The sequence below is a fragment of the Elephas maximus genome, chromosome 17, assembly GCF_024166365.1.
Source record: "Elephas maximus indicus isolate mEleMax1 chromosome 17, mEleMax1 primary haplotype, whole genome shotgun sequence".
Classification (NCBI taxonomy): domain Eukaryota; kingdom Metazoa; phylum Chordata; class Mammalia; order Proboscidea; family Elephantidae; genus Elephas; species Elephas maximus.
Genome location: NC_064835.1, coordinates 65913873 through 65929082, shown reverse-complemented (window position 1 = coordinate 65929082; position 15210 = coordinate 65913873). Strand labels below are relative to the sequence as shown.

The window sequence follows — 15210 nt, the reverse complement described above, 5'->3', positions numbered from 1 at the left end:
GAATTCATCCATTTCTTCTAGGTTTTCAAGAGTACAATTTTTCATAGTAATCTAATATGATTATTTTAATTTCAGTTGGGTCTGTTGTAATATCGCCCATCTTGTTTCTTATTTGAGTTATTTGCTTCCTCTTCTGTTTTTCTTTTGTCAGTTTGGACAGTGGTTTATCAATTTTTCCAAAAAACCAGCTTTCAGTCTTGTTAATTCTTTCAATTGTTTTCCTGTTTTCTATTTCATTTAGTTCAGCTCTAATTTTTATTATTTGTTTTCTTCTGGTGCCTGCGGGTTTCTTTTGTTGTTCTCTTTCTATTTGTTCGAGTTGTAGGGATAATTCTTTGATTTTGGCCCTTTCTTCTTTTTGAATGTGTGCATTTATTGATATAAATTGGCCTCTGAGCACCGCTTTTGCTGTGTCCCAAAGGTTCTGATAGGAAGTGTTTTTATTCTCATTGGATTCTCTGAATTTCTTTATTCCATCCTTAATGTCTTCTATAATCCAGTCTTTTTTGAGCAGGGTATTGTTCAGTTTCCAAGTGTTTGATTTCTTTTCCCATTATTGATTTCCACTTTTATGGCCTTATGGTCAGAGAAGATGCTTTGTAAAATTTCAATGTTTTGGATTCTGCTAAGGCATGCTTTTTGACCGAATATGTGGTCTATTCTAGAGAATGTTCCATGTGCACTAGAAAAGAAAGTATATTTGGTTGCTGTTGGGTGGAGTGTTTTGTATATGTCTGTGAGGTCAAGTTGGTTGATTGGGGCATTTAGATCTTCGGTGTCTTTATTGAGCTTCTTTCTGCATGTCCTGCCCTTCACCGAAAGTGGTATGTTGAAGTCTACTACTATTATTGTGGAGCTGTCTATTTCACTTTTCGATGCTGATAGAGTTTGTTTTACGTATCTTGCAGCCCTGTCATTGGGTGCATAAGTATTTAATATGGTTATATCTTCTTGGTGTATTGTCCCTTTAGTCATTATATAGTGTCCTTCCTTATCCTTTCTGATGGATTTAACTTGAAAGTCTATTTTGTTACAAATTAATATTGCCACTCCTGCTCTTTTTTGATTGTTGTTTGCTTTTTATATTTTTTTCCATCCTTTGAGTTTTTGTTTGTTTGTGTCTCTAAGTCTAGGGTGTGTCTCTTGTAGGCAGTATATAGATGGATCTTGTTTTTTGATCCATTCTGCCACTCTCTCTTTATTGGTGCATTTAGTCCATTTACATTCAGGGTAATTATGGATAAAAAAAAAAAAATTTTTTTTTTATAGGTATGAATTAATGCTATCATTTGGATGTCTTTTTTGTGTGTGTTGTTGACAGTTTCGTTTTCCCACTTAATTTTATGTGCTGAGTAGATTATCTTTATGTGTTGTCCTTGCCTCATATTTGTTGTTATTGATTTTTTTTTCTGCTGAGTCTCTATTTTTTTCTTGTATTTTATTTTCATGAGTAGGATAGTTTGTCTCCTTTGTGGTTACGTTATTATTTACTCCTATTTTTCTAAATTTAAACCTAACTTTTATTTCTTTGTATCACCGTATCTTCCTCTCCTTATGGAAGGTGTAGGGTTACATTTCTTAGTCCCTCTTTATTATTTTAATGTTGTCTTCTTTTATATGATAATATTGCTGTTACCCTTTTTTGAGCTTTTTTTTTTTAATATTCTTGCTTTGTTTTTTTGGATTTCCCTGTCTGGGTTGACTTCTGGTTGCTCTGCCCAGTGTTCTAGTCTTGGGTCGATACCTGATATTATTGATTTTCTAACCAGAGAACTCCTTTTAGTATTTTTTTTAGTTTTGGTTTGGTTTTTACAAATTCCCTAAACTTATGTTTATCTGGAAAAGTCTTAATTACAGCTTCATATTTAAGAGACAGTTTTGATGGATATATGATTCTTGGCAGGCAATTTTTTTCCTTCAATTTTTTAAATAGATCATCCCATTGCCTTCTTGCCTGCATGGTTTCTTCTGAGTAGTCCGAGCTTATTCTTTTTTTTTTCTCCTTTGTAGGTGACTTTTCGTTTATCCCTTGCTGCTCTTATAATTCTTTATCTTTGGTTTTGGCAAGTTTGACTATAATATGTCTTGGTGACTTTTAAGATCTACCTTATGTGGAGTTCGATGAGTGTCTTGGATAGGTATCTTCTCATCTTTCACGATATCAGGGAAGTTTCCTGCCAACAAATCTTCAACAATTTTCTCTGTATTTTCTGTTATCCCTCCCTGTTCTGGTACCCCAATCATTCGTAGTTATTTCTCTTGGTAGAGTCCCACATGATTCTTAAGGTTTTTTCATTTTTTAAAATTCTTTTATCTGAGTTTTCTTCAAATATATTAGTGCCAAGTGATTTATCTTCGAGTTCAGAAATTCTAGCTTCTACTTGCTCAATTCTGCTCCTCTAACTTTCTATTGAGTTGTCTACTTCTGTAATTTTATTGTTAATCTCCTGAATTTCTGATTGCTGTCTGTCTATGGATTTTTCCATCTTATTAAACTTTTCATTATGTTCCTAAATAATCTTTCTAATTTTTTCAATTGCTTTATCTGTGTGTTCCTTGGCTTTTTCTGTGTATTGTCTCATTTCCTTCCTGATGTCTTGAAGGGTTCTGTATATTAAACTTTTGTATTCTTCATCTGGTAATTCCAGGAATGCACTTTCATCTAGAAGATCCCTGGATTCTTTGTTTTGAGAGCCTGTTGAGGTGGTCATGGTCTGTTTCTTTATGTGACTTAATATTGACTGTTGTTTCTGAGCCATCTATAAGTTATTGTATTAGTTTATGCTTGCTTACTATGTCGTAGCTTCTTGATTTGTTTTGTTTTGGTATACCCCTATGGGTTGCTTGAGTGAGCTAGCTTGATTATTTTCGCCTTTGGCGCTCTGACGTCCTGTCCCCAGATGGCTAGAGCTGTTATCAGGTATATCCATCTAGGAGTCCATTCAGTTTTCTCGTATGAATTCAGCTTAGGTTTCCAGGTAGGTGATCATCAAGTGTGTGGTACAGGTTCTGTCCTACAGTCTTAGAGGGGCAGGGGTGATTGGTGTATATACCGGTATCTGATTGACCGGTATCTGATTGCAGCAGGGGGTCATGCTCTGAACAAGGCAGAGGTCTGAGAACTGACCCCTGAGTGTCTCTGAGGAAAGCACGTCCCTGTTCCCTAGAGCGTGCAGGTAGGTGGGTGGGTTCTGCAGACGGACCATGGGCACCCAAAGTTTTTGGTTGTAAGGACTGGGAGGTACCAGTTATCTTTGGACCCCTGTTGCTGGTGGCTGGGTGACCTGAGTGGAGCTACTGGTCCTTAGGTCCCTGATGTGGGTAGGTGAGAACCTTGCTTAATAGGCAAAGCAATGTCAAACATCAAACACCCACCTCTCCACCGCACAGCTGAAATGGTTGGAGTTTGCCAACAAGGGCCTGTTCTCCCGAAATAGGCCCACACAGGTCCATTCAGAAGGGAGAGGTACTCAAAGTCCACGGATGGTTTATGCCTGGACAGGAGCTGCTTCTGTCCTTAGCTCCCCCAGTTAGTGGAGCTAGCAAATTATCTTTTCCCCCAGTTACAAATTTTTTCCTTCCCCAAGGCCGGGAGGATGGCCCTAGGTGCTCAACAGGGCCTTTCTCAGGCCCAGGGAATTCAGCCACTGAAGCTGGCTTGTGGGGGGGGGGGGGGGGCGGGGCGCGGTAAAGTACACTTGAGTACTTAGCTTTTGCCAAGAGTGCCGTTCTTCTCAGGTTTCAGAAGTGTGAGTAGGCTGTGTGGCTGGCTGCTTCCCGGTGAGGGAACTGTGGCTGAATGCTAGTCGCAGCCTAGCGCCGCAGCTCCAGGAATGGTGCCTGAGGGCTCCCCATGATTCAGGTCCGGTAACTCCTCTCCGCTTCTGAATGGTCTCTTTCTCCCCCGCCCCTCAGTTTGTTTTCTAAGCTTGTCTTTGAAGCTCAGGGCTCCCAGCTTGTCACAAATATACTCGTTTCACTTATTTTTTCATGTCTTTGTTGTAAATAGGGCTCACCGGAAGTGTCTGTCTGTTCTGCCATCTTGGCTCTGCCTCCCTGCATGATAGAATTTTGTAAGACCAGGACTTATTCACTGTAAATATCTTTTCTCAACAACATAAATGGTGACTATATATGTGGACATTCCCAGGTGGAATATACAGGAATCAAATCAACTACATTTGTGGAAAGAGTTGATGGAGAATCTCAATATTACCAGTCAGAACAAGGCCAGGGGCTGACTGTGCAACAGGCCGTCAATTTCTCATACGCAAGTTCAGGCTGAAGCTGAGGAAAATTAAAACAAGTGCACGAGAGCTGAAGTATGACCTTGAGCATATCCCACCTGACTTTAGAGACCATCTCAAGAATAGGTTTGACTCATTGAACACTAATGACTAAAGACCAGATGAGTTGTGAGAGGACATCATACATGAAGAAAATGAAAGTTCATTGAAAAGGCAGAAAAGAAAAAGCCCAAAATGGATATGAGGAGAGACTCTGAAACTTGCTCTTGAACATAGAATAGCTAAAGTGAATAGAAAAGATGATGAAATAAAAGAGCTGAACAGAAGATTTTAATGGGCGGCTCAAGAAGACAAAGTAAAGTATTATAAAGAAATGTGCAAAGACCTGGAGTCAGAAAAGCAAAAAGGAGGAATATGTGTGGCATTTCTCAAGCTGAAAGAACTGAAGAAAAAATTCAAGTATCAAGTTGCAAGTTGCAATGTTGAAGGATTCTATGGGCAATGTATTGAATGATACAGGAAGCATCAAAAGAAGGTGTAAGGAATACATAGAGCCACTGTACCAAAAAGAATTGGTCGACATTCAACCATTTCAGGAGGTAGCATATGATGAAGAAATGATGGTAATGAAGGAAGAAGTCCAAGCTGCACTGAAGTCACTTGCGAAAAGCAAGGCTCCAGGAATTGACAGAATACCAATTGAGATGTCTTAGGAAATGAATTCAATGCTGGTAGTGTTGACTCATTTATGCTATGAAATTTGGAAGACAGCTTCCTGGCCAGCTACTGGAAGAGATCCATATTTGTGCCCGTTCCAAAGAAAGGTGATCCAACAGAATGTGGTGGAAATTATCAAGCAATATCATTAATATCACACACTAGTAAAATTCTGCTGAAGATAATTAAAAAATGGTTGCAGTAGTACATTGACAGGGAACTGCTGGAAATTCAACTGGATTCAGAAGAGGACATGGAATGAGGAATATCATTGCTAATGTTAGATGGATCTTGGCTGAAAGCAGAGAATACCAGAAAGAAGTTTACCTGTGTTTTATTGACCACGTAAAGGCATTCGACTGTGTGGATCATAACAAATTATGGATAACCTTGGGAAGAATGGGAATTCCAGGACACTTAATTGTGCTCATGTGGAACCTGTACATAGACCAAAAGGCAGTCGTTTGAACAGAATGAGGGGTTACTGCATGGTTTAAAATCAGGAAAGTTGTGGTTCAAGGTTGTATCCTTTCACTATACTTACTCAGTCTGTATGCAGAGCAAATAATCTGAGAAGCTAGACGATATGAAGAAGAATATGGCATCAGGATCAGAGGAAGACTCATTAATAACTTGTGATATGCAGATGACACAACCTTGCTTCCTGAAAGTGAAGAGGCCTTGAAGCACCTACTGATGAAGATCAAAGACTGTAGCCTTCAGTCAGAACGGCAGCTATACATGTGGACCTCATCAGATGGAATACACAGGAATCAAACGAAGAAAAAAAACCCATAAAGAAAAGAAAAATCTTCACAACTGGACCAATGAGCAACATCATGATAAACAGAGAAAATGTTTTAGTTGTCCAGGATTTCATTTTACTTGGTTCCACAATCAATGCCTAAGGAAGCTGCAGTCATAAATTCAAACAATGTATCATATTGGGCAAATCTGCTCCAAAAGACCTCTTTAAACTGTTAAAAAACAAAAGTGTCATGTTGCGGACTAAAGTGCATCTGACCCAAGCCATGGTATTTTCAATCACCTCATATGCATGCAAAAGCTGAAGAATGAATAAGGAAGACCGAAGAATTGATGCCTTTGAATTGTGTTGGTGAAGAATATTGAACATACCATGGACTGACAGAAGGACAAATAAATCTGTCTTGGAAGAAGTACAGTCAGAATGCTCCTTAGAAGTGAGGATAGTGATACTTCATCTCACTTACTTGGACAGGAGGGACCAGTCCCTGGATAAGGACATCATTCTTGGTAAAATAGAGGGTTAGTGAAAAAGAGGAAGACCCTCAACGAGTTGGATTGACACAGTGTTTGCAACGATGGGTTCCAACATAGCAACGATTGTGAGGATGGTGCAGGATTGGGCAGTGTTTTGTTTTTTTGTGCATGGGGGTTGCTATGAGTTGGAATAGACTTGACAGTACCTAACCAAGAGCAACAGACAATAATACCCCAGCCACCATTCACTCTTTTTTTTTTTTAATTATGTGGTAGACACCATACACTTGTGTTGTTCTATGGTGTGTACAGTAACTAGAATTAGTAGATAATTCACTCACATGTTAGTTGAATTCTCTGGTCCATTGATAGCTTCCTGTTGAGATGTCTTGGCTCCTAAAGATTAAAGGTCATTCTTCTCTCTAGTACTTGGTATGTTTCTGGGGACATGTTTGATCCCTAACACTCCTTGATCTGAGACTGATAGAACTTACAGTGAAAGGCTTTATAGATAACAACCTTTCTTCCTTCTAGTTATTCATACCCAACATTTTGAATCATTTTTTTTAATTCTTTTCTTTCTCTCATTTGTCAAATTCAGTGTATCTTGATTTCTATCAGCTCCATCTTTAATATATATCCAGAATTTTACCACTTCTTGTATCATTACAATCTGTTTTCATCATAGTAGCCAGAGTGGTTCTTTTAAAATCTAAAGCTCATTACATCATTCTCTGTTCAGAGACTTTCAGTGCCTCTCTGTTTTACACAGAGTAAAAGCCAGAGTCTGTACCATGACTTAGAAGGCACTACAGGACCTAGATTCCCCCATTCCTTACAAGATTCCTTGTTATCTTCTGCCTACTTGTTTTATCCATTACTGAAAATGGGGCAAATTGTCTATTTCCATTTCAATTCTGTCAGTTGTTGTTTCATACATTTTGGAGCTGTGTTGGTGTTAGGTGCATGTATGTTTTAATTGTTGTGTCTTCCTGATGAATTGATGCTTTTATCATTATAAAACATCCTTTTTGTTTCTAGTAGTAATTTTTTTTCAAAATCTATTTCATGTGATATTATAGTACTCCAGTTCTTTTTTTGGTTACTCTTTCGTGGCATACTTTTCTCCATCCTTTTTATTTCAGCCTATTTATACCTTTGAGTCTAAAGTGTGTCTCTTGTAGACAGCATATAGTTGGATCATGCTTTTTTATCCATTTTGCCAGTCCTGCTTATGATTGGAGTGTTTAGTCCCTTTACATTTAATTCAATTACTGATAAAGGAGTATTTACATCTGTTATTTTGATACTAGTTTTCTATGTGTCTTTTGTTCTTTATTCTTCTATTGATGCCTTCTTTTGTTTTAAAGAGTTTTTTTTTTTTATCATTTTAATTCCCTCATTGTTTCTTATACTATATATATATTTTGACTTAATTTCTTAGTAGTTTTCTTGGAGATTACAATTACCATCTTAACTTAAAACAATTTTTTTTTAAGCTGAAACAATTGTTTTAACTTAAAACAAGTTAATAACAGTTTAGTTTCAATAGTATACAAAAACTTTGCTTAGATAACACTTTATTAACCCTCCTTTTAGTAGTATCATACAAATTACATCCTTATGCATTAAAAGCTCATTGTTGTTGTAGTTGTGTGCCATCAAGTTGGTTCCAACTCATAGCGACCCTATAGGACAGAGTAGAACTGCCTCATAGGATTTCTTAGACTATAATTTTTATGTCTTTTCTCCGGTGGAGTTGCCGGTGGGTTTGAATTGCAGATGTTTAAGTTAGCACCTGAGCACTTAACCGTTGTGCTACCAGTGCTCCTTATAAGCCCATTAACACAGTTTTATAATTATTGTTTTATGGAGTTGTCTTTTTAGTCAGGTAGGATGAGAAAAGGGTTACAAGCAATTATACATTTATACTATCTTTTATGGTTTTTTTTTTTTTTTTTTTTTATGTTCACCTTTATAATTACCTTTCCTGGTGCTCTTTATTTCTTCATGTGGATTCGAGTTACTGCCTGTGTTCTTCGGTATCAGCCTGAGGACTCCATTTAGTATTTCTTATAGGGCAGATCTGCTAGTGATGAATTCTCTCAATTTTTGTATATCTGAGAGTGTCTTAGTTTCTGTTTGTTTTTGAAGGATAGGTTTGCTGGATATAGAACTTAGTTGACAGCCTTTTCTTTCAGCTCTTTAAATGTCATTCCAGTGTTTCTGACCTCTATGATTTCTGATAAGAAGTTACCTGTTAATCTTATTGACAGTCCCTAATATGGGATGGTTTGCTTATTTCTTGCTATTTTGAAGATTCTGTCTTTGACTTTCCACAGTGTGACTATGAAATATCTAGGTGTGGTCTGACTTGGAGTTCATTGAGCTTCTTGGATGTGCAGATTAATGTTTTTCATCAAATTTGGAAAGTTTTCAGTCATTATTTCTTCAAATATTTTTTCTGTCCTTTTTCTCTTCTGGAACTTTCATTATATATGTTGGTATGATTCTTGGTGTCTCACAGGTCACTGAGGCTCTATTCATTTTTCTTCACTCTTTTTTTCTTTCTGTTCCTCACTCTGGATAATCTCAACTGACCTATCTTTAAGTTATGCTGATTCTTCTGCCAGTTCAAATATGCTGTTGAGCAGTGAATTTTGAATTCTTAGTGAATTTTTTAATTTCAGTTATTGTACTTTTTGACTTAAAAATTTCTTTTTGGTTCTTTTTTTTTTTTTATAAGTTCTATCCTTTTGTTGATATGCTCTATTTGGTGAGACATTGTTGTCATACTTGCTTTAGTTCTTCAATTATGGTTTTCCTTAGTTCTTTGAACATATTTATAATGTTGTTGTTATTGTTAGGTACCATTGAGTCAGTTCCAACTCATATTGACCCTGTGTACAAAAGAATGAAACACTGCCTGGTCCTGGGCTATCCTCACAGTCATTGCTGTTTGAGCCCATTGTTGTAGTCACTGTGTCAGCCCAGGTTGTCGAGGATTTTACTGTTTTTCAATGACCCTCTACCTCACCAACCATGACGTCTTTCTCCAGGGACTGGTCCCTCCTGATAACAGGTCCAAACTATGTGAGACGAAGTCTTGCCATCCTCACTTCCAAGAGTACTCTGGCTGTATTTCTTCCAAGACAGACTTATTCTTTCTTCTGGAAGTCCATGGCATATTCAGTATTCTTCCCCAACACCATTATTCAGAGGCATCAATTCTTCTTCAGTCTTCCTTATTCATTGTCCAGCTTTCACATGGATACAGGGCAATTGAAAATATTGTGACTTGGGTCACGCACACCTTAGTCCTCAAAGTGATATCTTTTCAACACTTTAAAGAGGCCTTTTGTAGCAGATTTGCTCAATGCAATACATCATTTGATTTCTGGACTGCTGCTTCTATAGGCATTGATTGTGGATCCAAAGAAAAAAAATGAAGAATCCGTAACAACTACAGTATTTTCTCTGATTATCATGATGTTGCTTATTGGTCCAGTTTTGGGAATTTTTGTTTACTTCATGTTGAGGTGTAATCCATTCTGAAGGCTGTAGTCTTTGGTCTTCATCAGTAAGTGCTTCAAGTCCTCTTCAGCATGCAAGTGTATTTAAAGTCTTTGTCTAGTAATTCCAATGTCTAGGCTGTCTATTTACTGCTTTTTTACTTATGTAAAAGTCCCTGGTTGGTGCAAACGGTTTGTACTTGGCTGCTAACCGAAAGTTTGGTGGTTTGAACCCACTCAGTGACATTGCAGAAAAAAGGCCTGGAGATCTTCTGTAAAGATTACAGCCAAGAAAATACTATGGAGCTTAGTTCTACTCTGTAACACATGAAGTTGCCATGAGTTGGAATTGAATCCACTGTAACAGGTTTTTTAAAGTACTTTCCTGTTGGAGTGTCTCAATTTTTTTTTTTTCTTCTTGCTGTTGCTGAAAAGTGAACATTTTAAATAATATAGTCTGGCTACTCTGGAAATCAGATTCTTTCTCTTCATCCCAAGGTTTGTTGTTCTTACTGTTTCTTTGTTTAGTGACTTTCTGGGACTAATTCTGTAAAGTCTGTATTCTTTGTTATGTATGGCCACGGAATTCTCTTGTTAGTTTAGCAGTCAGCTAATGATTGGACAGAGATTTCCTTAAATGCCTTGAACTAATAAGTCTCACAGCCTTTACCGAGGGGCTCTGAGCTTGTGTTGAGCAATGCCTTCGGCGCTCTATCTAGCATGCAGTTGAAGACTCTGTCTTGAATCTTTACTTCCTGCTTGCTCAGAGCCTCAGGTCAGCCAAAGACGAGCAATCAGGGCCTTCTCATGTTATTCCCGGGCATACACCAAGTCCTGCACATGTGCATGGCCTTCTAAGTTTCCAGGAATACGTGGGAGCTATTTATCCTACAATTTTTTTCTTTTAAGTTTTTTGGTCACCTTCTTGTTAGCCTCAGCTTGTATCACAGTCTCAGGTAGGTGTGATTTTTAACCGGTGTTGCTGATTGATTTTTACTGATACCCTCAGGACAGGATTGTTTGTAGAGTGAATGCTGAATCAAGTCCAGTAGAGACAAGCCTTTCGGTGAGCTTCCATATATAGGTCAGATAGTTAAAATTTGCTGGGGAGCACCAAACTTCTTCTGACCCCTCCAGTGGCTGCCGGATTGCTGGTTTTCAGAGCTATTGTAGTTGGAAGGCTTTTAGTTTTCAAGGCTACGTTGGAGTTTGAGAGTGGGGGATGGGAATAGGGAAGTTAAAATGCCACAATTCTCAGTGCTCTTACCGAGATTCAGCCATTTTCTTGAATGAGCTTTTCTCAATTTTTGCAAGCCTTTGATTAATACCCCAAGTTCTGAAAAAATTGATGTTGACATATTTTGCCAGCATTCTTGTTGCTTTTATGGAGTAGCACAGTTTGATAGGTTCTTACTCTGACATTCTGGAAATTTTTTGACCCCCTTACTTTTCCTCACTCTGTTCTTCTGGATCTCTTCACTTCAGGTACATTGGATTCACTGTTCCTTGAACACAACAGGTACTTGGATTAAAAAAAAGTCCACTTTTTTTTGACACCAACTATGAGGATATTAAGGAGCCCTGGTGGTGCAGTGGTTAAGTTCTCAGCTGCTAACCTAAAGGTTGCTAGTTTTGTTGCAGGACAAGGCTTCCCAGCTTGGGACCAAGTCCTGTTTAGGTTCTTGCCTTCTACTGACCAAGAATGACCAGGAGAGGCTCAGAAGTTCCACATGAACAAAGGTTTATTAGTGACAGAGAAAAAAAACAAAAGCTCGCGAGGGAGGGAGGGACGGAGAGGGGCTTCTGCCTACGATAGCCTCCAGTCTCTGAATGGAGTTTTCCCTGGAGTTTATAAGGGGTTTTAGGTGGGAAGGATCTCATGTTTTATTCATTGCTTTTTGGGGAAAAAGGTGGGGCTTTCTGAGAAATAAAGGGGTTAAGAAATGTGTATACACATCTGGAATCTAAGGTGGAGTCAGTTTGGACAATGTCACGTCAGCACTGCGCGGTCTCGGTGGCCACTTGACAAGACTGTAAGGTTGCATCCGTTCTCACTGCACGTGCCCCAGGGATCGGCTGATTCTGTTCATCTTTGGAAAGCAGCTTATAGGGAAGATATGTGGAACTTCCTGTGTCAGAGTTCAGGATGTGGGTTGTCTTGTAACACCACCCCCTGTGGAGGGGTCCTGAAAAACAACTTAGAAGAGAGATATGCAGGAGGCCTCCCCCATAGTGGGGTCCTGAAAAACAACTTGAGAGAGATATGTAAGATGCCACCCCCACAATGGGGTCCTGAAGAACAACTTGAGAGAGATATATAGGATGCCACCCTCATAGTGGGGTCTTGAAAAACAAGTTGGGAGAGAGATACGTAAGACTTTGTGCTTCACGGGCTGCATGTGTGGGTTGTCTTGTTACATTACCCATAGGATAGAGTCCCAGATCGGTGGGCCTGTTATTCCAGCCTTGAGGCTCTCCAGCCTTCTGTCCTTGTCTCAGTTTGAACCTACCAGCTGCTCCGCAGGAAGGAAATGTGGCAGTCTACTTCTGTAAAGATTACAGCCTTGGAAACCCTATGGGGCAGTTCTACTCTGTCTTGTAGAGTTACTATGAGTTGGAATTGACTCAACAGCCATGGGTTTGGTTTTTGGTATGAGGATATCACAAATCCCCACTTTTCACTTTTCTGTTCAATTCTGACACCAGCTGCTCATGTAGCACTTCTTTCTCTGACTCTGACCACCTGGAGCTAAGTCAGAGCTCACAAGTTAAAGGACATAATTCTCCAAACAGCGAAATAGGCCCAAGCCTTCTGATGCCAGCCAAAATTTGAGAGGCCCCATGACACAGTTTTGACCTGCTGGTTACAAATTCAGTGGTTCCCTCTATTCACTCAGGATACTAGCTGCAAGTTCAGGAGTCCCTAGGCTCCCCTCACTGCTGACCTGCTGGCTTCTGCTATTCCCTTTTGTTTCGATAATTTGCTCCAACAGCTTAACTCATGGAAAGCCCTATACTTAAGATTACAGATTTATTATAAAAGGATACCAAGCAGGATAAGCATAAAGAAGAGATGCATAGGGTGAGGTCTGGAAGGGTTCCCAGTGTGGAGCTTCTGTGTCCAAAAGAGGGCGTATCACCCTTCTAGAGCAGGTGTTTTCCACCAACCAGGAAGCCCATGGGGCTTCTGTGTCTAGATCCTTTATTGAGGTCTCATTGCATAGGCATGAGTGATTGAATCATCCCTCCCACCCCCAGTTCTGTTGATACCAGGCCACATGGTGGTCTTTCTGGCTTGGTCAGCACAGTTTCCTTAGCACAAACCCATAGGTGTGTCTAGAGGCCTTAGATAACAAAAGTACCTCAGTTATCCAGGAAATTTCAAAAGTTTAGGGTACCTCTCAGGCACCAGGGACAAAGACCAAATACTTCGGGTAAAGATAAATTCTTTGCCCCATACCAGGCATGCTTCTATTGTATGGCATTTACACTGCTCTTACCTCCACTTGAAATATTTACTCCCTCAGATATCTGCATGCTTGCATTCTCCCCTCCTCCAGGTCTTTGCTCAGATGAGGTTTTCCCTCACCAGTTTATTTATTTTTGTACCATTATTTAGAATTGCAACCCTACCAATGCCAGGCACACCCAATCTTTGTTCTCTGATTTATTTTCCTCCTCAGTACTTACCATTCTCTTATCTGTTATATTCTTTACGTGCATTCAGTTTTATTACTTCTTTCCCCTTACTAGAACATAAACTACGAGTGCAGGGTTTTTTTTTTTTTTTGTACCTGTTGTGTTGACCTCTGTATCCCCATTGCCTGGGGATAGAACAGTGGCTGCCTGTAGGTGTTCCATATATATTTGTATTTGTTGAATGCATAAATGAATGAATAAATAGAATGCTGTGGTAACTGTTAAGGGTTATACAAATGTACCTTAAAATTAAAAATGCTATATAAGCAATCTGAATAGCAGAAACTACTCATTACTCACATATTTGACTTTTTAGTAATATTCTAATGCAACTAGTATTGTGAAATTATTTTAATGCTCAGTCTTTATAAAGTATATACTGTCTCATCTTACTTTTTAGGAAGCCCTTACTTAGGAAGCTTGGTTGACTGTGGTTGGTGGGCACCTCCTGATGAGGTGGGAAATAAGTTTTTTATGGTGTCATCATATGTAAGTTATTTAGTTGGATACTATTGCCATGTTCATTATTAGCAATAGATCACTCTTCCTTTCATGAGATATCCAGTGTATTGTTTTTCTGAGGAATTCAGTGTTCTTGCCTGCTTCTCCCAGTCTCCTCAGGTCTGTAAGCCAAATGATATGGTTGGAAAGAGTTATTTTAGGTTCTCAATTTTGAGGTCGATATTTTTTTATCTAATCAGTTTCCTTACAGAATTTGATTCAACATTTTGTATACTATGCTGTCAGACAGTAGGTACTATTGAAATGTATATGGCATTATCTCTTGCTCTCTAATAAATTAGTTTAAGAGAAGAAACTTGACATAACACTCTTCTCCCATGATCACTGTTAACACTGTAGCCGTACCTTTTTTATGGCACTTTTTTTCTTTGTTTTATATACTTACCTGCACATGTGTCTTGTTACCTGTCACTAACTATACGCTCCTTAAGGGAAAGAAACCATGTCTTTCTCATCTTTGTACTGCCTGCAGCCTGAAGAATTATGTATTGAATTACTGCATGAAACATTTACGTGGACATTTTTTAAATCCATAAAGTGCTGGAGAAATGTCAGATGATATTTTAGAAGAAATAAATAATGCAAAGTAGTATTTACGTGCTGAACAAGTGGCATGGGTGCTAAGTTTTATGGAACTTTTGAAGTTGATGATATCACTGTAGACTGGGAAGTTGAGCAAGGTTTTCCAGAGGAGGTAGGACTTATACTCTCTGTAAGGAATGAGGAAACCCCGGTGGTATAGTGGTTAAGTGCTACGGCCGGCAGTTCAAATCTGCCAGGCGCTCTATGGAAACTCTGTGGGGCAGTTCTCCTCTGTCCTATAGGGTCGCTATGAGTCGGAATGGACTCGAGGGCAGTGGGTTTGGTTTTTTTTGGGTAAGGAACAGTAGGTGTTCTGTGGCTAGGAATGGGAGGAATAGTCCAGTTGGAGGGAAGAGCTTGCTCAGTGGTGAGGAGACAATATGCAGTGTGTATTTAGAGACCAGTGAATGGATCAGGTGCACTCAGGCTTGAGTGTGTGTGTGGCGGAGGGCAGAGGGGGCATGTTAGGCTTGAGCCTTCTATTTGGCACATGTTTTTTGAGACAGGTTCTTTGACCTTTTCTGCTTTGTTTTGTTATCTAATATGCAATTAGAGCAGAAGAGTTACCTTTGATGAGTTTAGCTCAAATTCCGTGATTCTTTAAAAGTCAGGCTAAATGATCTGGACTTTAATTGGGACAGTAAGCAAGAAGTTTTTTGAATAAGTGAGTGACAATATAAAAGAGGTAT

General features: G+C 39.0%; 1 protein-coding gene across 1 annotated transcript in view; it reads left to right on the top strand.

Annotated features, from left to right (window-relative positions):
• PCYOX1 (prenylcysteine oxidase 1) overlaps nt 1-15210 on the top strand; it is a 37929-nt gene that overhangs the window by 16338 nt on the left and 6381 nt on the right. The window lies entirely within an intron of this gene.